The sequence below is a fragment of the Liolophura sinensis genome, chromosome 11 (assembly GCF_032854445.1).
Source record: "Liolophura sinensis isolate JHLJ2023 chromosome 11, CUHK_Ljap_v2, whole genome shotgun sequence".
Taxonomy (NCBI): domain Eukaryota; kingdom Metazoa; phylum Mollusca; class Polyplacophora; order Chitonida; family Chitonidae; genus Liolophura; species Liolophura sinensis.
In genome coordinates, this window is record NC_088305.1 from 3,147,125 (window position 1) to 3,170,482 (window position 23,358).

General features: G+C 37.9%; 1 protein-coding gene across 2 annotated transcripts in view; it reads left to right on the forward strand.

Annotated features, from left to right (window-relative positions):
- LOC135477476 (uncharacterized) overlaps positions 1-23,358 on the forward strand; it is a 104,963-nt gene that overhangs the window by 68,575 nt on the left and 13,030 nt on the right. The window lies entirely within an intron of this gene.

Sequence of the window (23,358 nt, forward strand, 5' to 3'; positions counted from 1 at the left end):
GTATCAACTGCATTTGCTCCAGTTCAAGAAAGATTCCTGAATGTTTAGGTTGAAATCCAACAGGTTGCAGCTAAACACACTGCTGGCACACTAATAGAGAGCCTCAAACAGGGTTAAATGTGCTTTTATGTTAAGTCTTGTATTACTGAATTTGAACATGCACATATTTCAGGATAAAAATTATACATTTTCATGAATGTTTCCGTATCATATCTTTGTCATAACGACATTGTAGGTAGCCTGGAAGACTTATATGTACATCCAGACCTTGTCTACTTTTGCAGATATTATACGTAATGCTTTCACCACCACTCATCCCCAGGTCTATAGTTATGTGCCTTTGTTAAGATGAATTCACATATCTTTGGCATGTTGATTGTGTCACATATTGTCACATGCCAAAACGTTATTGCACTCATCATTTTTCACTGCATTTTCATCTGGTTCTTACTGTACTCACTTTCATGTGCTTTCTCGCTTTGATATATTGATGGTTGACATTTTCTTGACAACAACAAGTAATGGAATATGATGAAAGTAAATGAATATGGAAAAAAACAAACTTGTTCTAGCCTAGATGTTAATTTATGGGAAGTAATTCCTGGTCATTATGAAAGTTGTGCACATCTTAAAGTCTGTTGGACAGATTTATTTGCTAAAATATTTCATGATAATCAAAATTTTGGTAAAGGTGGATAAAATTACCGCTAATACATAAGGAACAAGTCCATTATTGTCCTTGATTTTTGCATCAACTCTGTGTAGAGGATCAGTAGATTGTACAGACATTGTGTCCTTCACTTGGCATTATTGTCCTTGATTTTTGCACCAACTCTGTGTAGAGGATCAGTAGATCGTACAGACATTGTGTCCTTCACTTGGTCTCGTTGTAAACAGGCATTAGAAGAAACAGTAGACAAAAGTTAATTAGCCAGACTGACATGTACATGTATGACCTGTGATCAGACCAGTTTTCTCTTCATGAAAACCTGATATTGTATAACAAAATGTTTTCTTCTTGAGTCATGATCTTTGTTTATTTTTTCTTGAAGCCAACTCAGTTAATTGGGGCAGACTTTCAAAACAAAACATTCCTGTATGAAACATATGTTTTATAACTATGCAGGTATTTACAGTGTTTAGTTCAGTGATTCAGTCAGCCCAATGTTGTACTCCCTCATTTAATCTGGAATACTTAGGGATTGCAAGTTTTCAACTTCCTGGCAAACTTCTGAAAAAAAAAAGTTTTCAGAAGTGGGGTTACAGTGTTTTACAGGGCATATGAATTCACAAACTTATATTTTACCCCAGTATGTTTCAGTCGCAATTTAATAGTGTGACATACAAAAACCTTGACGACCTTGACTCGTTGGTACTCGTGTCAGTACACATGCACCCTTTGCATTCAGTTTAATGGTTTTCTTTCATCACATGCATAATGTGGTCTAAATACGTGTGCATAGATACATGCACATGTAGTAATCATCTAGAGTAAAATGGTGACCCCTTGTTGAACAGTTAAATGATTTCCTTACACAAAGGTTAAAAGATAACTGATAATAGTTATATTTATTTATTTATTTATTTATTTATTTATTTGATTGGTGTTTTACGCCGCAGTCAAGAATATTTTAGTTATACAACGAGGGCCAGCATTATGGTGGGAGGAAACTGGGCGAAGCCCGGCGGAAACTTACGACCATCCACAGGTTGCTGCCAGGTCTTCCCACGTATGGACAGAGAGGAAACCAGCATAAGTTGGACTTGAGATAATAGTTATAAGATTGTAAATGAACCAAATGATCAAGAGAACTAATTCACAGGGTGCCTTACACTTTCATGCATACATTTGTCTAGAAGAACGCCATAAAGATTCTCTTAATACTGTTAATTTCAAGGAATGAGATGCCTGTCCTGGAATCACGTACATGCACTTGGAACGCTTGTGAGATTGTGCCAATGAGAAGCAAGGAAAGAATAATATTCTAGTATATTATTCTAAAGCACACACCCATGTATATACATGTAAACCTTGCCCAAGAGATCTACAGATTCAGACACATCTTACCTGTAAGCAAATCTTGAATTTTCAACCTTACTATTGACATTAAACTTTATAAATGTTTGGAACATTCCCAAACTGATCTGTAGGAATTTCCTGATAAAATGGCCTTGCCTGTTATTGCTTGTGTCGGTGCCAATTCATTCAGACGCCCCTCGTGATAGCGTTTACGTCAGAGTCTGTAAGATACTCAACATTTGAAAGCACTCCGAGTAATTTTGCACTGTTGTTGACATTTCTCTCTAACTTGGCAGAGCCGTCTGATTGATCATACAAAATCAATGTGTATCTTGAACGTCCGCAGGGTTGATTATTGTGTCTTTTTCATCAAATGCTTACACATGCTTTCTCATTCTTCATGAACTAGAAATGGTTTTAAAGTGGATGTAAAGAAAAATTAGTTAAAACTTTTGCACTGTTAATGTCCCGAAGTGTACCTTTGTTAGGTTTCTAAAAGGATGTTAGCTCTTTGAACGGCAAAAAAACATAAACCCCCCCAAAAAAGGGTAGATTTAGTGTACGAGGAATAACAGGTTATCAGTCTTAGTCTTCTGTTACAAACTGTCCTACCATTGGTGACCAAGCCATTCCAATATTTCTTCAAATTATCCGTTCGATAGTCACACACTAACATAAATCTACTAAACTATCATGAGGTCAAAATTGTTTGACTCAGACGTGAGACATTCATCTTGGTTAACAACATCGATGATGAGGATGGTGATGATGATGATGATAATTATCCTGTGATATACCCATCCACTGACCTGAGTCATTTCTCTGACCCATTTTTGCAGCTCGCCCCCTGCATCTTATTGCACAGCTATGTGCAGAGTCATTCAGGAAAATGTTGTTTTTGTGGATATTGCTTTCTGGAGATTTCCCGCTGTTGATTATTCGCTTAGTCGGTGACCAGCCGATAAGAAATATGGATTTTTTTGCCCTGTTAGCTGGCTTAAGGCAGACTGGATGGTGTCGCGGGTCATATTGATGTGGCCTGGTTCCAGAATGCCCGTATTACAGCCTGTGTCCTCAGACTGTGGGCGGCGTTGATCCTCGCTGAGGATTGCAGTCCTCGCTTCAGAGTTATCCTCATGAGGACACCGGCAAAGCTATGACGTATACATTTGTATAATATAATGACCATACAGCATAGAGAGTGACACCAGAGCAGCGGCGAGAGTGTGATTAAACGCTTCAAATGTAGCAAATCACGTGCCCCCAAGCATAGTCATACGTGCTAGGTCTTTTGGCAGCATGAATTTGTCTTTCATAAATACCTAATTAGGTACCTAAGTTTTGTGTCACTTGGCCCAGCTCTTTTTGCCAGTTTACATGTAATTGTAGCAGGAATATTTGGTTTCTCTTTTCTCACATGGTTAGTTCATCTAGTGATCAGTACATTCATATCTTTACTTTTCAAAATCAAGTGCCCAGAAATGTAATTTCTTGCTTTCAGCACTACTATATCTGTCCTAAAAATTAGAAGAATTTGAATAATGATGACGTCATCTTGTATTTTAACCATGCTCATTAGTCTCAGATACGGTTTGAGTCAGACCTTAATACATACTTGTAGACGAATACCAGTCAAATGAATCAATAATTTTTTTTCACGATCGTGCAGCTGATATTCATCGCATTTCTTTGTTTTGTCAAAATCTCTTTGCATCTTTGTTCTATGCTGTCACTGCACTCCTCATTTGTCATCATCAGTCTTGCTTTTTTTTGATTATTGTTGTCTTCATTGTTTGCTTCTTAACATTTATTTGTTCACAATTCTGTGTAAATGTTTTGAGAGTTAATTCTTACTCAGTCTTGTCCACTTTCATTTATTTGGAAAGTAAAGGCTCAAGTATATTTATGCCTAGAAAGAAAACTGTTCAGTTTTTTTTTTAAAAATGAAATTGCTGTTTAAAAATTTCTAAACGTCAGATTCAGTTAAAATATACTTACAACCATTTGAGAATTTCATCTAACAATTTTGTACTCTCAGGTGTTTCTGTGATTTTTGTTCTCAAAGGTTTCTTTTTACTCTTTACAATCCTGTAAATGTTTGTTTCTATGTGCTTCATGTTCTGTTTGAACTCTAATTATTTTCTGCTTTTTTGTAAATCTCTAAATAGTTTCATTTGTAGATGTTCTGTTTTCCACACGTTGATTACATTTGCCCATAGCAGATTACAAATGTCTTCCTGGTTTCACTGTTTTGATTCTGTGTTGCTTTTACGTATAGACTGTGCACAGATTACATACGGATTAATTACCTTGACTATTACCAACAAGGACAAAAATCAGAATCTTTCTGGTAATATTGGCATTAAGGCTATTATTTTATTGTATTGCCATCCCTACATCAAGCCATATTACCAATATTTTGTCACAATTATCGTCATCAAAAGAAAGATCTGCTTTCTCAAGCGGTTCATGAAGCTCGAGAAAGGAGAGGTTAAAAAAAAAAAGTGAAACAGAATGTGTATGTTTTTAGCAGTTTAAGAGCTACTCCAGTTCCAAAGATTTCTAATTTTTAAAAAAAATATTATTTGAAGGTAACTTACAAGACAGAACTGCCAAAATGGCTCGAGAAAGATTTATGCTAGATAAAAAACATTTCATGAACACACAGTAAAATGATCAAGCATTGTCTCAAAAGAAAAGTTGCTTGAAATATTATTTCTGGTGCACTGCTGACTTGCAGGCATGTATATCCAGTAGGATGTCATCTTACCTCGCAAACACCTATTACTTCCAGGAGCAGTTATAATCTACCACTCAGCCATAGGAACATTTTTTAGGTCATTTAGTGCAAATGACCTCAAAAGAAAAATGTCAGTTAATCAGTGGTTCTGTAGTGTTTGTCTTGTTAAATATGTGAACCGGTTATGTTGATTGATATGATATCAGGCAAGATCATACTACTGGAATTGCACCAAACATATTTGTACATGTACAAACGAGTTTGCTTCTGTGCTACATATACTTGCAAAACAGACATTGATTCTTTGTAAATTGGTTGGAATTTGGGAAAGTAAATCGCATTATCTTCATTCTTTGATGTCATTTATTCCTTCGTTTAAAACACAAAATGGCTTATTAACTGGAGTAGCTCTTCAATTCTGTTTGTCATTCTGATCGGTGTTTGGCTCTTTGTTTATTTCCCTGCGTTTTGTGTTGTTTACCCATTCGTTACCTGTTTGTTTACTTTTCTCCCAGGTGCATGAGCAGTTAGAGCTAGGCTAGACAGTGTGAGAGAGGACCTAATCCGAGAGCACCTCTCCCCAGTGAGTGGTTATGGGACATTCAGCTATACTGCATGCTGCTGGATATGGCACTTTCACTTTCACTATCTATGTAGCAGTGTAGTCAGCTACACATATACATTGAGCTTTCACTTTCATCCTCTTCACCACTATTACTTTCACTTTCATTATCATCCTACCACTTTCGTTTTTTTACTTTCACTTTCATCACTGTGGTATTATTATTATTATGAGCTTTTAGGCTTGAAACTTCCTGTTTTGTCATGTCTATTATTGCATGCTGTAACAATTATATATGTTTATCACTTCACTCTCGTTATTATAAATAAAGCCTGTAACATGGCGCGCTACTCACAAGAATAAACAGTGAGACACAATAGGCCAAAGATCGATCACAGCTGCATGTATCTGTTTTAATGTCACTCTAATTGATCATAGATCACAGGTGATTTGGTGTACATGACTGGAAAACCCCTTCGCATGCACTGACCAGTGAATGGGTACAACTGCTCTTAGCTAGTGCATACATGTATATACATGTACTTTGAATCAATATGCACGAACGTTCATATCATTCACAGTCAGTGTAAGACTTCAATAACACATGTGCATGTTTTTATACTCTACATGTTGACCCAGTTTGTAGTTGCAGACTCAGATATGATTGATTGTGATGTCTTACTTGTGGGGTAGACATTGAAACAGAGCTGTTGTTAATTACATTTTCTTATTCTTTCGGAAAACGATTTAAAACCAGGCCCGTGTAAGATTTAGAACATTCTGTCAGATGAAATTCCGTTGGACTTTTTAGCAAAACAAACAAACAGTGTGGTGGTTTCTATAGTCGTTCCAATAAGGTAAAAAAAAAAAAAGGTTTTACCAAATACTCACATTTGTAAGATTTGAACCACAACATTAGGACTGTATGGCGAAAGTCTTTCCTCTACTTTATGAAGCCATACCTTTATCAGAGTCACAGCAAACTGCACAGACTCATCTCATTTTCTTGTCTAGACTCCCAGTGGGATGACAAAGGGACGTTTGACCAGACACTAACGTCAGACAGACTGATTAGCCCATGCGCATACTTAATCCTCGGTTACCTATGTGCATGGTGATATACCATACCATCATGTGTCGGGACTGGCTGACCACAATTTGCTTACAGATAACCATCATCAGAATCATTTCCGGTGATCAGATATTTCCCTGGTTTTATATTTGATGTTAGGGTGTTTGTCTACCCTCCTGAATCTCCCCATGGGAGGGCTAAAATATGGACCTCCATGTTGTTGATCCGGTCAGTAACCCAGGGCTCTGACAAAGCATTGCAGATTTAGAAATCAGATGTCTTATACCTTTCAAGATGAACAGAAATATGGACTCTGATGACAACTGATAGTCTGTGTAGAATAGAGCAAGTGAAGAAAACAGCATGTGTTAAGAAAACAGCATGTGTGAAAACATCATGCATGAAGGGAATAGCATGTGTGAAGAAAACAGCAACCTACACATTATATACAATGGCAATATACTGTACATTTATCTCTCTCTACAATTGAACAAGAGTAATAATGTCTTCCTAACAGTCTAGTGCAACAACTGGTTGACCCGTACAGTGTAATGGCTCGGGAGGGGCGGCTTACTTGCTTTTGGTAAGGTGTCTCAGTGAAAAAGCACTAGATAAAAGAGCGGTCGAAATCTGTCCTGCGACAAGGAGGCACATTACATGCACTCTAAGGATTCCTTCATCATCATATGATAGAAAAATTGTTAAGTACGACGTTAAACCCCAAGTACTCACTCACTCACTCAACTCACTCACTCAACTCACTCACTCTTAGCAAACTGATCCTTGGAGTTACAAACACTTGGCTTAATTGAAATTTTACGTTGAATTAGTAACACATGCTGCCTGTTGATTATTAAGGCGATCTGGGATTTATATGTGTAGAAGCCAACGTATAGATTTTTATTATAAAAAAACGAGCCGCAATCATTCAAGCCCATTTACTACTTATCTGTCCTAAGTGCATAATGCCTCTCAAATCAAACCTCATATGCACGTGCAGATATGTGTGTAATGAAAAGTATTTTAAAGAAGTACTGTATGAAGGGTTGTGAGCTTATACAGAGCGTTCCATGACATGTATACGGCTAGTGGCTTGTCCAGACATAATTAGGCATTCAAATTAGCTTGCTTATCTATGTGAGTTGTCTCCCTTGTGAGTAGTACTATAACTAGTAACTATAACATGTATTTAGCATGATGAAAAACCCGAAACATGAGACAACATTAAAGCATGCAGGTGTGTATCCTACGTGTACCATTCTGAATAGTCATTGTCACCAAATACATGTGTGTTATATATCTGTAGCTTCAGTGTTAGTGGATCAGTATTCACAGCTTGGACTCCATCTTGTGCACATCATTCATAACCATGCTTATCTATTAACAGTGTAACAGAATTAATAAGCATGTTAAAAAACATTTTAAAATGTGCATTGATATTGTATGGAGGAAAAATTGACATTTCTAATAGCTTCTGATATATTTGGTTCATTTATTTATTTTATTTATTTGATTGGTGTTTTATGCTTCACTCAAGAATATTTCACGCATACGACAGCGGCCAGCATTATGATGGGAGGACCATCCACAACCATCCGCAGTTTGCTGGCAGTCCTTCCCATATATGGCAGGAGGGGAAGCCAGCACGAGGTGAAAATACAGCGACTGCATTGGTGAGAGGCTCCTGAGTCATTGTGCCGCGCTGGCATGCTAAGCCCCTCGGCCACAGAGGCCCCTATTTGGTTCATAAGGGTCTCAATGTTAAAACTGTGACAAATGGAAATCTAGACATATTGATAACATGGGTATTGATGTACACTGTAATACGAGGGTTCCCCTGGGCTTTGCACGGTTTCCTCCCACAGTAATGCTGGCCGCCATCCTATAAGTGAAACATTTTTTAGTACGGCATAAAACTCCAATCAAATAAATAAATCAAAACATAGATACATAATATGTTTTCTATATAAATTAGAGATTGGGGGAAGATATTTCAGCAGCCTGCAAATAGTCGTGGGTTGTCGCCAGGCTCTGCCCGGTTTCTTCCCATCATAATGCTGGCCGCCTTTGTATAAGTGAAATATTCTTGAGTACTGTGTAAAACATCGATCAAATAAATAAATTAGAGGTATAAGAGTGTTGGAAGGAAGAGGAAGGCCACAACAGCCTGGCTATTTTAATAGGTGCCTGACTTGTTTTCTGGTACATAGCATGTGTCTACCGTGAATACATAAGGGTTGTCATGGGTTGTATGATTATACTGATGGACAGTTGTAGGATATTCATGAATATTCTGATTACGCATGCCAGTCTGGATGATGGTGATGATGATGATGGTAGATGCATGGCAGTTTGCTGTCTGATATCACGGTATGATTACAGGATGATCCTGCTGTAGGGTTTCTAATCCAGACCAGACTCGCTGATAATACTTCTTAATGGATCGGAATTGTGAATTAATCTCTATATAATAATATGTTATGATAATGATGGCGTTCTACAGGTTTACGCTGCAGCTGCTTGAGAAAATGTGCGATTAAACATGGATTGTTTTATTTCAGTTTTATGTGGTAAACAACCTAATATTTTGACAACAACTTCAAGTTGCGCATTTTTTTTAGCATATCAGTGTTCCTTATTGGTCTGTGTAGGCCTTAGGTAGGTTTTTTGAGGTCCATTTGGAAGGTAGAATGACATTGGAAAATCTTAAATTCACTTTTTAGCTCAAAATGTTATATCATTTAATCAAGACGGCCATTGGCTTGCACATTTGGATTTACCTGATATTGGTGAGGTGTTGAAGAGTAAGATGTGATGCAGCGCGTGGATTTTACAGAGAGAGACATAATTTCCAGGATTTGTTTTGTAAAAGCTTGATTTAATATCTTAACTGCTGATTGGCCCCCTGAGATGTGTGTGGTGTTGGTAGCACCTGTGTATTACGGTTTACTGGTACATATATGCATGTATAAGAATGAAATAAGCACCCAAAGAAAGGTGATGTGGGTTTGCGTAGGACAACTTATATGTCCTTGAGCTACTTGTATATACGTTATCATATAGAAAGTTTTGGGAGCAATTTTGTAAGATTTCATTTATACCTGCATGAAGTGGACGGAAGAACAGTACTGGTGGTGTTACATCTCCCCACCACAGTTACCCCGGTGCCTTGGTATTTCGTACACGGGTAATTCTTTACAGATTGCTCATGGTTGCTTTATTCTTACTAAGGAGTCAAGGTACGCATACACACTTATGATTATCCATCTAGTACCGGAGCCTAATCACTCCCCTTGTGGCAGTTTTTGTTTAGTATCTTCTTTGGTAAATCAAAATTCAGTTCTCTCTGTTTAACTGTTCTGTGGTGTCAATGTGTCCCTCAGTTGTCTAAATCCATGACACATGAAAATATTATAATACATGTCTTTGATCTACAGACAAAAGCTAGCTGCTCACGGCTGGCTGCTTAGTGGTACTGCCTGTGATGCATTTCTAATTAACGTTGTCGACAAACACCTGAGCGGTATATGAATTATCATGCAAATGTATGCATCAGACACACGCCATTTCGTATAATGATGAACTCAGTAAAGTAGAACATGATCGTTGCAAACAAAGAACAAGCCACTGGTCCCAGGAAAATTCCGACACATGCCTAGCATTACGATGGAGGTGGAGTTTTTTTGTTACCACTTGTTTTGAGTCTTTGTTTGCTAGCCTAGTTTGGCTGCGTACCCTAACATTTGTTACAATCCTTTGTTGAACTGCTGTGGGAAAGACTCAGAAGTTGAACAAAGTAGTTAAGACTTTTGCTCAGTGAATATACGTTTGTATATGTAGGTGTAATCATAAAGGTAAGTTGAACTGCTATTACATGTATCTTTAACTGCTTTCACACATCTAGTTGTGCAAATGAGTAGTTGAGAAAGTTAAGAAAATATCTTAAAACATTGGTTATTGGGTTTCTTTAATACTTTGCTGGTATGGCACTTATCTCTCGTAGTGTTTTTGCCTTCATTCTTTATCTGTACCGGTAGAGGTGTTAATTCTGTGTTTGGCTGTATTGTATTTAATGACAATAATCCACCTATTAGCATTTTCAAACTGATCTTATACGTATATGTATGTGAATATGGTGATCAGCTGTTTAGATAATGAAGGGGTTTTATATTTCTTAGCTGTCTGTACGACAAGGGTTTATAACGTACGACATGACAAATGCTTAAGCTTCTGTAGAAACACTGATTGCTAGGTCATCGCAGGGATTGTGTTCTGTTTGTGTACTTAATGCTTCGTTTTCAAACCAGTAATGGACACTGTACTTCACTTGAATGTAACTATGCTAGCTGTAAAACATGTGGAAAGATGTACTTTTGTGAGTGTATGTGACATTCTGTTTTATGTGCTGTGATAAGCTATTTTCGCTTCATTGAAGAGATACTTTTCTTAGAACTGCCTGTATACCTATACACTGTATGAGGGTAAAGAACACATTCATGTACATGTACTGACTCAAGCCTCAACAGCCCACCTCTGGACTGTACTCAGTATTAACCTGTGTGACCATGGATTACTTTCAGCGAGAAAAACAGTGGTTAAATACCATAGACAATGTCCAGTCTCCTCAGGTAGGTCTTCAGTATTAGGCATGTAGGAATAGGGTAATGGAGCTTTTGCATATTCATACAGTTCATTAGCATCCGACCAATAACATTCTCATGGTGCCTGCCTGCATTGTCAGTTTACTGATGTCTGGTTCAGCTATACATATTCACTGCATCCTTCCATTCTCAAATTGTGTTTTATTGAGTCCGACAGAGTACAAATTGCACTTGTCTGAATACAGACGTGTATCTCTTTGAACAGACAATATGTAAATTATGTATTTTCTTAAAAAGATAACCTACAGGAACTTACCCCATTTACAGGGTCGGAGTAGAACAATCCTTATGCTGTTTCACAGAAAACAAAGAACTGAAAAGCTGGATCAAGTGTTCGTGCAAGCACAAAATGCATAACTTAGCGGTATTCTGAGGAAAATTGGATGAAATGTATTAAGCCACATGTTGCTTAGTTTTCACCTTTGATTTGAATATCTGTCAGCAACCTGCAAATGGTTGTGAGTTTAATCCCACCATAATGATGGCCACTGTCGTATAAGTGCAGTATTCTTGAGTACGGCATAAAGCACCAGTCAAATAAATAAATAGATTTGAATAACGCTCATGGCGTTCAGAGGTCTTAATTGCTTATGGCTCTACTGAGAACTATAGCACAACCCTGAAATGGTTATCCTGATAGAGCAGTTTTGTACATGCATGTACATTATTTCTGTAACAAGAGATAAATTGTCTTTGTCTATCCATCACTTTGATACACAGTACATCTGTCGGGAGCCAATATGAATTAATGTAATCTATATCCACATTCCAGTATGCTCATTGCATCCCTACCATTTGTCAGGCTTATAAAGATCGCATGAAGACATTTAGGGGCCATAGAAGGATTTGTCTTGGGGAATTTCACATTATAATTTGAGTTTATTCTGTCTTCAGCAAAGGGTTAACGGTTGCTTGGTACCAAAGCATTATTACAAAGCTGGTACTTAGGAGCTTAGTTTTAATGTTATTATAAACAGCAATCTACTGGTGATGATATCCACCATGACTGCAACTTCGCAGAAATGGTTGCAGTAGCTGTTGTCGATTTACAGATTTAATCCCTTGTATATGAGCAAAAAAAGGAAGCTCCCATAACTATCCATATATCATATGAAACATCCGGCAAAGAATGGGAATGATCTTGCTATATCTGGTGTTTGCTGCCCTCAATATTGCATGTACTTTATTTATATATTTAATGTATATATATATATATAATTCAAGGTTTGAAGTCCACCAATAATGGCATTCTTTGTTGTGTTAATCTTTAACAACATGTACATGTAAGTATATAAGAACATATTACAACATGTACATGTTAGTATACAAAGTTCCGCTTATGTATAGAACTTGCTGGGGGCCATCTTTTTTCTGCGTCAAACTACTGACAATGCCATAACTAAAGGTCATAACTCGCAACTGAGCTTAAGCAACATTATAAATCAAGAATGCACCTATCACATTCCTGTATTTGCCAACCATGGAATTTTAATTCAGACATGAGGCATATGTACTGGGCCTACATTGCCTAGAGGTTAGTGTGCTATTGGATGCACAATGACCCAGGAGCTTCTAACTAATGCGGTCGCGATGAGTTCAAGTCCAGCTCATGCTGCCGTACATGGAAAGACCTTCCAGCAACCTGCGAATGGTCATGGTTTTCCTCTGACCACAATGCTGGTTGCCATTGTGTAAGTACAGTATTCTTAAGTACGATGTACAACACCAATCAATAAGACATAAACAAGCAAACCTGCACATGCATGTGTGAACTGCAAAAAAAAAAAACAGAGCCCTGTACAACACAACCTGGCAACTTACCTTGAGCTGGAACCGAACGCGGCAGGTATGAGTTTGTAGTAAGCAGTGATTTGGACAAACATGAAATAATCAAAATCTATGTGACTAAGATGCCTAAGATTCGAATAATTCAGAGTTTTATGTCCCCGTGCTTGTGTTTACTAATAGTGGCACATTTTGGATCATGTGTTTCTGCAGGAACTTCAGATTTTTCAATTCATTTTATTTCTGCAGTTTGCTTTAAACATTATAGTAAAGATATATGCATGCTGTCAGTAATTTATACCTTCTTCATGTGTTTGTATCATACATTCACTGGTATGTAAACATATAATCTATTGTATTTAAGTGAAATATACACAACAGTGTGGCTAAAGGGCAGATTGCAAATACATATTTACTATATGCCCTACCTGTATATTGTTCAAAGTGTTTTGCTGTGTGCAATTTTAGACTCTCAGATTGCTTTTTCAGTGTACTACACACGGGTAAAATTTTGATTCTACACCATTTGGCATACACGTGTAAGTTAATAGTGGTCCAAACATCAGCCACCTCATGAATGGAATACCTGAGACCAGGAGGCCAAATCATAGTGAACCAATACAGCTCGTGAACGGAATACCTGAGACCAGGAGGCCAAATCTTAGTGAACCAATACAGCTCATAAACGGAATACCTGAAACCAGGAGGCCAAATCTTAATGAACCAGTACAGCTCATAAACGGATTACCTGAAACCAGGAGACCAAATCATAGTGAACCAATACAGCTCATGAACGGAATACCTGAGACCAGGAGGCCAAATCATAGTGAACCAATACAGCTCATAAACGGAATACCTGAAACCACAAGACCAAATCATAGTGAACCAATACAGCTCTTAAAATGCTGACAGCTAACTTTTGTCTAAAATACTCATATATACATATATATATTGCACTGTTCACATACAGTTTTTCACAATGTGTTCCTGGTGGCTCTGTGGTAATTTATATGATTGATAGGTTAACACGCGGGTACTATTTCCTTGTTTGCGTCCACAGCTGTGTTGGGTATTTTCATGATTTTTAAGTTTCTCCTTGCCGAACATACCTTAGACAGAAACTAATATATCATCTTCAGGAGTATTAAGTTTTCGGAATTGACAGGTGATAAATTGGTGTTTTTTCCGGACATGAACAGGAAGTTAGAGTTATAAAGGGCTCGATTTCATTGTTCACATAGCCATCTGTTCTGGACAGACAGGAGTATGTATAGGGCTAATTGTGACTGTTCGATAAGTCACGCTTGACCTGGGGCCAAAGGTGAGATACTGTGTGCATGTATATGCACATATATGACTCTGGTAGAAAGGTGTTTTCTGCCACAGGTGTTGCCAATATTTGTTTGTGTTTCCAGACACAAATCTCTTGTGATGGCTTAGTTGTACCATAAGTAGTTTTGTGCATCAGTCCAGACTGCTGTTTGTACATTGTATTGGTTATGCATGCATCACGCAATTGAAATATTCTGAAGAACAGCGTAAGACACCAATCAGATAAATAATTTTGAGGAGAAAGAGCTAGGAGTAGTTATGCGCAAGGTTTTTAACCTACTATACCTATTTATCTGATATCTTGCAAAACTAGCTAGGTGTAGAATGTTAACCCTCTAAGGTATGATATTTTCAGAAGTTTTTTGGGTATATCCGGCACACCCCATGAGCCCAAAGCCTACATGTAGTTAGGGTTGTGGAGTATATATGAATGCAGATTTCCTGGTCATAATCCTTGTAAACCCTTTTGCCATTATCACATTTTTTTTCTCTCTGCAAACTCTGTACGCTAAGACCTTTCAGGCTTTTCTGTGCTGTATAACGACATTGATTCTTCATTTCCCTCGTCAATAATGGCTTTGTTTTACGCCTGGTAGCTGAGATTCTTACCCACTTCACTAGCATGTTCTGCTTACAAAGGGTATTGATCTCGAATATTCTGTGTTCTCGAATCCCTAAACCTTAGGGAATACGCTTAACCTAGTGGTTGACTTTTGGCTGTTGTATTTCGTTAGTGCTGGTCAGTGTATCTTAATCCACTGTATTTAGTGTCCGTGGAGAATCCAACTAGCTGAAGATTATGTTGATGTTTCTATGATAGGTGGCGGGATGAATTTGACACGTATTCCAGTTTTCTTCTGCCTAGTACCAGTATTGATCAACTTCTGCATATATTGAACAGCACACCAAGTGAAAGTAGTTGTTAAAAACTATTGCACTTATACTTACGTTACACCATGAAAGTGATGGTGCAGCTAGGCTCTTTAACAACAGGTGTCTTGATGTTTTAAGTCAGTGTGAGCTGTCTCTCTGTCTTTTCTCTTGGTGCATTGCAGAAGATAATGACATGTGTTTGTAATCGGTAAAAACACTTTGATCTAGAGGTCATTTTGGTAATGGGCTCGCTCTGTTGAAATCCTCTCCGATACACTCTCATGTGTACTGGTTAAAATTAAATGGTACTGCAAACTTTTTCAGAAGCTTTTCCTTTTTTTTCTTTTAAAAGATGATTTAGGGTAAACTGATTATTTCTATTCATCTTAAAATTGTTATTTAGGGACGCCATTTTAATGTTATACATATCTAGAATAGTTAGAAAAAGTGCTGTTTATTTGATGAAATAAATCCCGAATCAGTGTCAGTTTGTTTTAAGGTGATATTCTACCAATTGCCAAGACAACAATTAGTGTTCTTTGGTTCTTTTATGAAATTGTTGGTGACAAATCTGATGTGTCACTCAAGTTACTTGAAGTCAGCTTCCCTCTTATACAGGTGTTTTGCCATTATATAAGTTACTAAGTCAGATTGACTTGAAGTCAGCTTCCCTCTTATACAGGTGTTTTGCCATTATACAAGTTACTAAGTCAGATTGACTTGAAGTCAGCTTCCCTCTTATACAGGTGTTTTGCCATTATACAAGTTACTAAGTCAGATTGACTTGGTCAGCTTCCCTCTTATACAGGTGTTTTGCCATTATACAAGTTACTAAGTCAGATTGACTTGAAGTCAGCTTCCCTCTTATACAGGTGTTTTGCCATTATACAAGTTACTAAGTCAGATTGACTTGAAGTCAGCTTCCCTCTTATACAGGTGTTTTGCCATTATACAAGTTACTAAGTCAGATTGACTTGAAGTCAGCTTCCCTCTTATACAGGTGTTTTGCCATTATACAAGTTACTAAGTCAGATTGACTTGAAGTCAGCTTCCCTCTTATACAGGTGTTTTGCCATTATACAAGTTACTAAGTCAGATTGACTTGGTCAGCTTCCATTTTATACAGGTGTTTTGCCATTATACAAGTTACTAAGTCACTAAGTGACTTGAAGTCAGCTTCCCTCTTATACAGGTGTTTTGCCATTATACAAGTTACTAAGTCAGATTGACTTGGTCAGCTTCCATTTTATACAGGTGTTTTGCCATTATACAAGTTACTAAGTCACTAAGTGACTTGAAGTCAGCTTCCCTCTTATACAGGTGTTTTGCCATTATACAAGTTACTAAGTCAGATTGACTTGAAGTCAGCTTCCCTCTTATACAGGTGTTTTGCCATTATACAAGTTACTAAGTCAGATTGACTTGAAGTCAGCTTCCCTCTTATACAGGTGTTTTGCCATTATACATGTTACTCAGTCAGATTGACTTGAAGTCAGCTTCCCTCTTATACAGGTGTTTTGCCATTATACAAGTTACTAAGTCAGATTGACTTGAAGTCAGCTTCCCTCTTATACAGGTGTTTTGCCATTATACAAGTTACTAAGTCAGATTGACTTGAAGTCAGCTTCCCTCTTATACAGGTGTTTTGCCATTATACAAGTTACTAAGTCAGATTGACTTGAAGTCAGCTTCCCTCTTATACAGGTGTTTTGCCATTATACAAGTTACTAAGTCAGATTGACTTGAAGTCAGCTTCCCTCTTATACAGGTGTTTTGCCATTATACAAGTTACTAAGTCAGATTGACTTGGTCAGCTTCCATTTTATACAGGTGTTTTGCCATTATACAAGTTACTAAGTCAGATTGACTTGAAGTCAGCTTCCCTCTTATACAGGTGTTTTGCCATTATACAAGTTACTAAGTCACTAAGTGACTTGAAGTCAGCTTCCCTCTTATACAGGTGTTTTGCCATTATACAAGTTACTAAGTCACTAAGTGACTTGAAGTCAGCTTCCCTCTTATACAGGTGTTTTGCCATTATACAAGTTACTAAGTCACTAAGTGACTTGAAGTCAGCTTCCCTCTTATACAGGTGTTTTGCCATTATACAAGTTACTAAGTCAGATTGACTTGAAGTCAGCTTCCCTCTTATACAGGTGTTTTGCCATTATACAAGTTACTAAGTCACTAAGTGACTTGAAGTCAGCTTCCCTCTTATACAGGTGTTTTGCCATTATATTACCTGTATTGATCTCGTTACTCTGCACACCAATTATAATTGGATCCTTGTTTCAGCGGGCAACATAATCCTATACTCAGACACTTCTGCTTTGAGGTCCAGCTGATGAATATATCTAGTGGTCAGATATTAGTACGATAATCGTACTCCTGTCCAATCTGTCAACTGTGATATGTTCATTTGACCCATGCGATTATATCTTCACATTTAGTTCTATAGCTTACAAATTTTCCCATCAGAATGATAGTAGGCTGTTGCGAACTGTCAACCAAAATCTGAGTGTGTCCTACTGTAAATTGGTGAATGTCATATGCATATTCATTTCTTTAGTTTCTCTGACACTTTATTTGAGGATAACATTTTTTTTGTTGTTAATGATTTGTAATAGGCAAATTTGTTAACATTGCGTGTACACTGTGATAGACAGTTTCAAAACTGGCCTTGGACATGGAAGTTGCAAATTCCTCGCTGTCACTGCTTGTGGTGCCTTGATGACAATAAGCTGTAAAGGACAGTCAGGTTGCTATTCCATTGGCGCAACCTTAACATTTATTACATGTCACTAATTATCTTCCACTGAATGGAGCTTGCATACTATGTATCTGTTTATCACAGATAGGAAAGTAACTTGTCCAAGAGCTGTAGTTTTCCCTTGCCCCTCCCATTTTCTCCACCCATAAGATTGATTGCCATCATATAAGTGGGAAAAAATTTTGGGTTTGATGTTCATAAACAACAGTGACATATGTAAATTGTAGGGATACGAAGCAACGGAATGGGTGGACAGGGTCTAGACTAGATGACCTGTACATCAGTCCTGTGTGAACATCAGATGTAGGTCTGTGTGGATTGTGGTAGTTAGGGATTGAATTTCTCTGATGGGCCACACAGGATGTGTTTGGCCTTGAATGATCGTTTTTCTCTGGAACAATTGCCTCATCTTGGACAATCCAACTGGTTTCTTGATGATGTGTCTGGCCTTGGAGAAGGGTTGTAAACAAATTTCAGGAAGCAATCTAACACATCAATTCCAAATGCCTGGAGCTTTTTTTTTAATGTTTAGCTGTGGAGAGCTGCATGATGGTTAGGGTTCAAATCCAAGCACTGCCATTCATTTTTGTCTTCTGTTTGTGTGTGTGTTTTATGCATAACACAGTAATTGTACAAAAAGAGAAATATTAATGGAAAGATATTAAAGAAATTTAACTTTGGATGATTAAGTGTACAAATTATGCAAATGGCAACAGTATCTGGCATGAATTAATTTTTAGATTAATTGATTTCTGTCACCACATATACCCAGTATAAATAAACTGTTAGAGGCAGTGTAGTCTATTTTACGTCAGTATATACTTATGTATTCAAGTTTTGCAGCATGTGTGTTTTTATTCATACCACTATAGCTGGAGGCTAACAAAAAATGCTGCACACTGCACACTTTTTGGTGTGTTTATTTTTGGAATGTATGTGTACCTTTTGCCCATTGCCCATTTTGATTTTAGTGTGTATTTTCACCTTTCTAGTTCAGCAGTTAAATACATGCAGTCAAATATGCTTGCATATGTGAAGAAAGGTGTCAGTTTTTAGACAAAGGTTTAGGGAGCTTCCGCCATGAACATGTTATGGTGTTATTTCCACTTCTGACACAGTCACTATAATTTTCCTCAAGTCTCCACAAAAATCAAGAAGATCCAGTTTCCAGATAGTCGGGTGTGAAACCACTGATACGATATGGAAGTCAATCATTCGTCCAGTCTGAATCATAACCGTGACCAATTGGCTGATGAAATTGAAGGTTATCTGCGAGAAACTGAAACCTGTTCTTACATCTGACAGGGGCGCCTTCTGATATAGCAGTCAGCAATCATGGCCATGGTCTGATACTAAAAGTTACTATCAAATGTCTTGATGAGTAGAATGCCAACGTCTCCCAGATTAGCAAGATGAATGAGGAGGGTCTCGAGTGTGGGTTGAAGGAGGGAGGTACATATAGCGGCATATAAACATCTTACTAAAGATTCTGCTACACACAGTGACACAGTTAAAAAACTCTATAGAAAGGTATATGTACTTGCAAAAGCAGAGTTTGATTTCAGACTAAAACTATATAAGTGTGGTGGTGCCCACACGCTGCGAGGAAAATCGTGAGCACAGGTTTACGTGCATATCTGTCTTGTCCGTAGGCGCTGTTATTTCTGTCCAGTACATGTACAGTTAACTGTTTTCCACAGCTGTTTGCCATGCCGCTGCATTTAGTATCTCACCATGCCCCAAAATCGTGTTTCAACAGACACATGTACAGACAGAACATTAATTTGTGAAATGAAAGCATCTGTGAATGTGGGATGAGCTCTATTCTATGAAGCCTGGCTTTGTTGGATGTCACAGTGGTTACCAACTTATTGGTGGGTCAAATCTGATCGTGTGGATCTTGGTACTCGTGGACAGAATGTGTTCTTGATCAAATTTAAGATTATATTTTAGATTGTTCTCTTTTTTTTGTCCTAAGATAAACATTTGGCATATTGGCAGCCAAGATATACAGTCGTAGTGCCAGTCATCAGTTAGATTTTACAAACATATTTAGAACATGTGCTTAGAATTCTGCAAATGTTGAGATGTTAGCGATAAATATCAAGGACTTACATTGTATATTACATGAATGGCAAGTTTAGAAATGCAAGATGGTATATTTCCTGTTTTGTAGACATTCGATGGGCCCACTTTTGCCCCTCATGTATGAGTCATACCAGCCAATGGCGGGTTGCAATTGTAGAATTGTTCTGTCAGGATTTGGACTCAGACAGAAGCCCTAATCTGACATGGCCATACACTTCCCTGCCGCAGTCATCTGTTGAGTCCCAATTGTCACCAGAAACCTTAGAAATATTGATGTGTTAAGGGTGGCATAGCCTTCATTCATCATTGCCATAGCAACCACCCACGCCTGTAAATCGGTGGTATGGAGTGTAGGCCAGTAGGGTATTCGAGGGGTGATGCCTGTCTGTGTGTGTGTGTGTGTGTGTATATGAACATGGTGAGGGAGGGGATGGAGCTATAGCAATTGGTGGAGGGGGGGGGGGGGGGAGAGGGGGAGGGGCGATCATAGTATTAATCTGACTAGCATGACCAGTGCACGAACCGAAGGCAGCAGTTGCAGTTAAGGGATTATCTCCCCAAATGATAATTACCCATGGAGTAATCAACGCGTAATGGGCTCTTACCGCTGGCGCTTCATGAATTTAGATGGTTACATTCTTGGCAGAAACGAACAGTTGCGTTTCTATTATTAGCCAGCTGGTGCAGAAGTATGCAGGCGCAGCAGTTATGCTTCCAGCTGCTATCTCCGACTTCAGCTGCCACATTGTCAAACAAGAACCAGTTGTAATTGTTTTATCAGAAACAATCCGCTCTTTTGAAATTGCACCACTTGTTTTTTGTTCCCTTGCTAAAATTAGTTTCCTTGCGTTGCACACTGAGAATGGCATGCAAACCTTGCACAAGACGCATTTCTTTGCATTCCTGAGCAGATGAATAAAAAAACAATAAATAAATCAGAATTTAGTGTGCACAGTTTAATATGGATTCTGCCGAATTCTAAGAAGACAGACACTAATATACATTACATGTATAACAACAACAGATATAGGTTTTATGTAATGTTCACCTTATTTTAATGTTTAATTGGTTAAACTGCGAGCTTTAGTTTCAGATTGTTGTATGACTTAATCATTTGACCAATTCAGTTGTATGAAAAGCAGAGTGCTTGACTGCATGTATTGAAAATTCGTATCCATATATGTGCATATTCACAGGCTAGGGTGTACAACTGGTGATGGTAATTACTCCATATATGTACATATTCACAGGCTAGGGTGTACAACTGGTGATGGTAGTTACTCCATATATGTACATATTCACAGGCTAGGGTGTACAACTGGTGATGGTAATTACTCCACATATGTACATATTCACAGGCTAGGGTGTACAACTGGTGATGGTAATTACTCCACATATGTACATATTCACAGGCTAGGGTGTACAACTGGTGATGGTAATTACTCCACATATGTACATATTCACAGGCTAGGGTGTACAACTGGTGATGGTAATTACTCCACATATGTACATATTCACAGGCTAGGGTGTACAACTGGTGATGGTAATTACTCCACATATGTACATATTCACAGGCTAGGGTGTACAACTGGTGATGGTAATTACTCCACATATGTACATATTCACAGGCTAGGGTGTACAACTGGTGATGGTAATTACTCCACATATGTACATATTCACAGGCTAGGGTGTACAACTGGTGATGGCAATTACTCCACATATGTACATATTCACAGGCTAGGGTGTACAACTGGTGATAGTAATTACTCCATTTGACCTAAAGATTAGTTTTAACTTTTCAATTGACCTGCACATTTTGCTTGTTTCCGAGTGACCCATCCAGACTATAGGGCCACTTAAGAATGTTTTGTACAAGTTGATATCTTGAAAGTTGGTATCTTTATCGTAATCTCTTACTAGAAGAATTTATGTGTCGCTGATGAAAGGTGTCATTTTAAGGCCTTCAGGTTCTTCTGAGAGTTCATTTTTATGTACCAAACTTCAGGTGAAGTACACTGTACGTAGCTCGACCCTTAACAATTCCCGTTATGTTTTATTTTGTCCATTAACCAGCTAGTTGCTCATAGTTCTGTGTATATGTAACACAGTATGTAAGGCAGTTTGTATATAACTGGATTTTTGTTAGCGTAGCATTAATGTCACAATGTTCTCTAGCCTTGATGTGCATTCTGGCCTTAGGCACTCGTTGCCAATTAGACAGCTTTGTGGTGACGATGGTAAAATGCCAGAGCATGTTTTAGGCCAGGAGGAAAATGTCTACAGGGATTGTCAAAGGCTATGTGTTTAGTTTTTGTGTGGTGTTTATGGTCGTATTGGTAAGATAGGGACACAGCTTTGCTTTGTGTTATGTTTGTGGGCATGAATATATTCATACGTACATACATTCTGAGAGAGTAGAGCATTGTAATGTATTAATATTCAAGCATACTGTGTATTGTTTCTCAGCTCAACAGTTCCTTAAGGGTTTGTTACAGATAACCTGGGTGGGAAAGGAAGCCAGTTCTTAATGGATATGTTGGCCATTTGCAGGGCATAACAAAAAGTATAATTTCATCAGTCTACGCAGAATAATGCCTTCAGAATATGCTTACATAAACACCATGCCAGCATGCGAAAAAGGTTGAAGACTTACAGTAGCAAAGGGAGATAAACCAGATCAGCGATGACAGTTGTATTGTTGGCAATTGGTGACGTATTGCCCACAAAATCTGGCCTCTAGTCAATTTACCTCAGTCAGAGTTTTAATTGTGACTGTTCATGTGTATGGTAAAATAGTAGTAGCGTACCTGCCCCTAGGACAATGGTTGAAGCAGAATTCGGTGCAAAAATGCAATATTTGGTCGAAATTTATTGAGCATCGCTAGTCTAAAATTACTCAAAATGTTGTATTGTCATCACAACCATTTACAGCTGTTTAATGTCACCTTATAAACCAGCAAAGCATCCTAATCTTGTCTTTCTTTAGAGCTTTTTGGCTGGCAATCCAAATCGGTTTTCATCTTTTCACTGTGTAATTAAATTTTTTCATGTACTAGACTTTCAGGAAGGAATTTTTTTGTTCCCAATCAAACAGAGGAACACAGATCTATATCATGTGGGCAGATTTGGTCAAAAGGAATGCCTGTCTGAACCCATTAAAAATTTACTGGCTGCAAGAAAATTGTTTCTGATCTTACCATACCATACATGTACATATCACATGTACATGTACATATCACGTGTACATGTATGTATCACGTGTACATGTACATATCACGTGTACATGTTGTTCCCCCTCCATAATGCTGCCCGCCATGGAAAAGTGCAGTGTCATATAACACCAATCCTATATAAATAAATAAATACAACCAAGGTGTGATAAAGAATTTATAAGTACTGAACTCATCCTTTTGCATGATTCTTGCCCTGCTGCAGACATTGTTATTCTAGCTCTG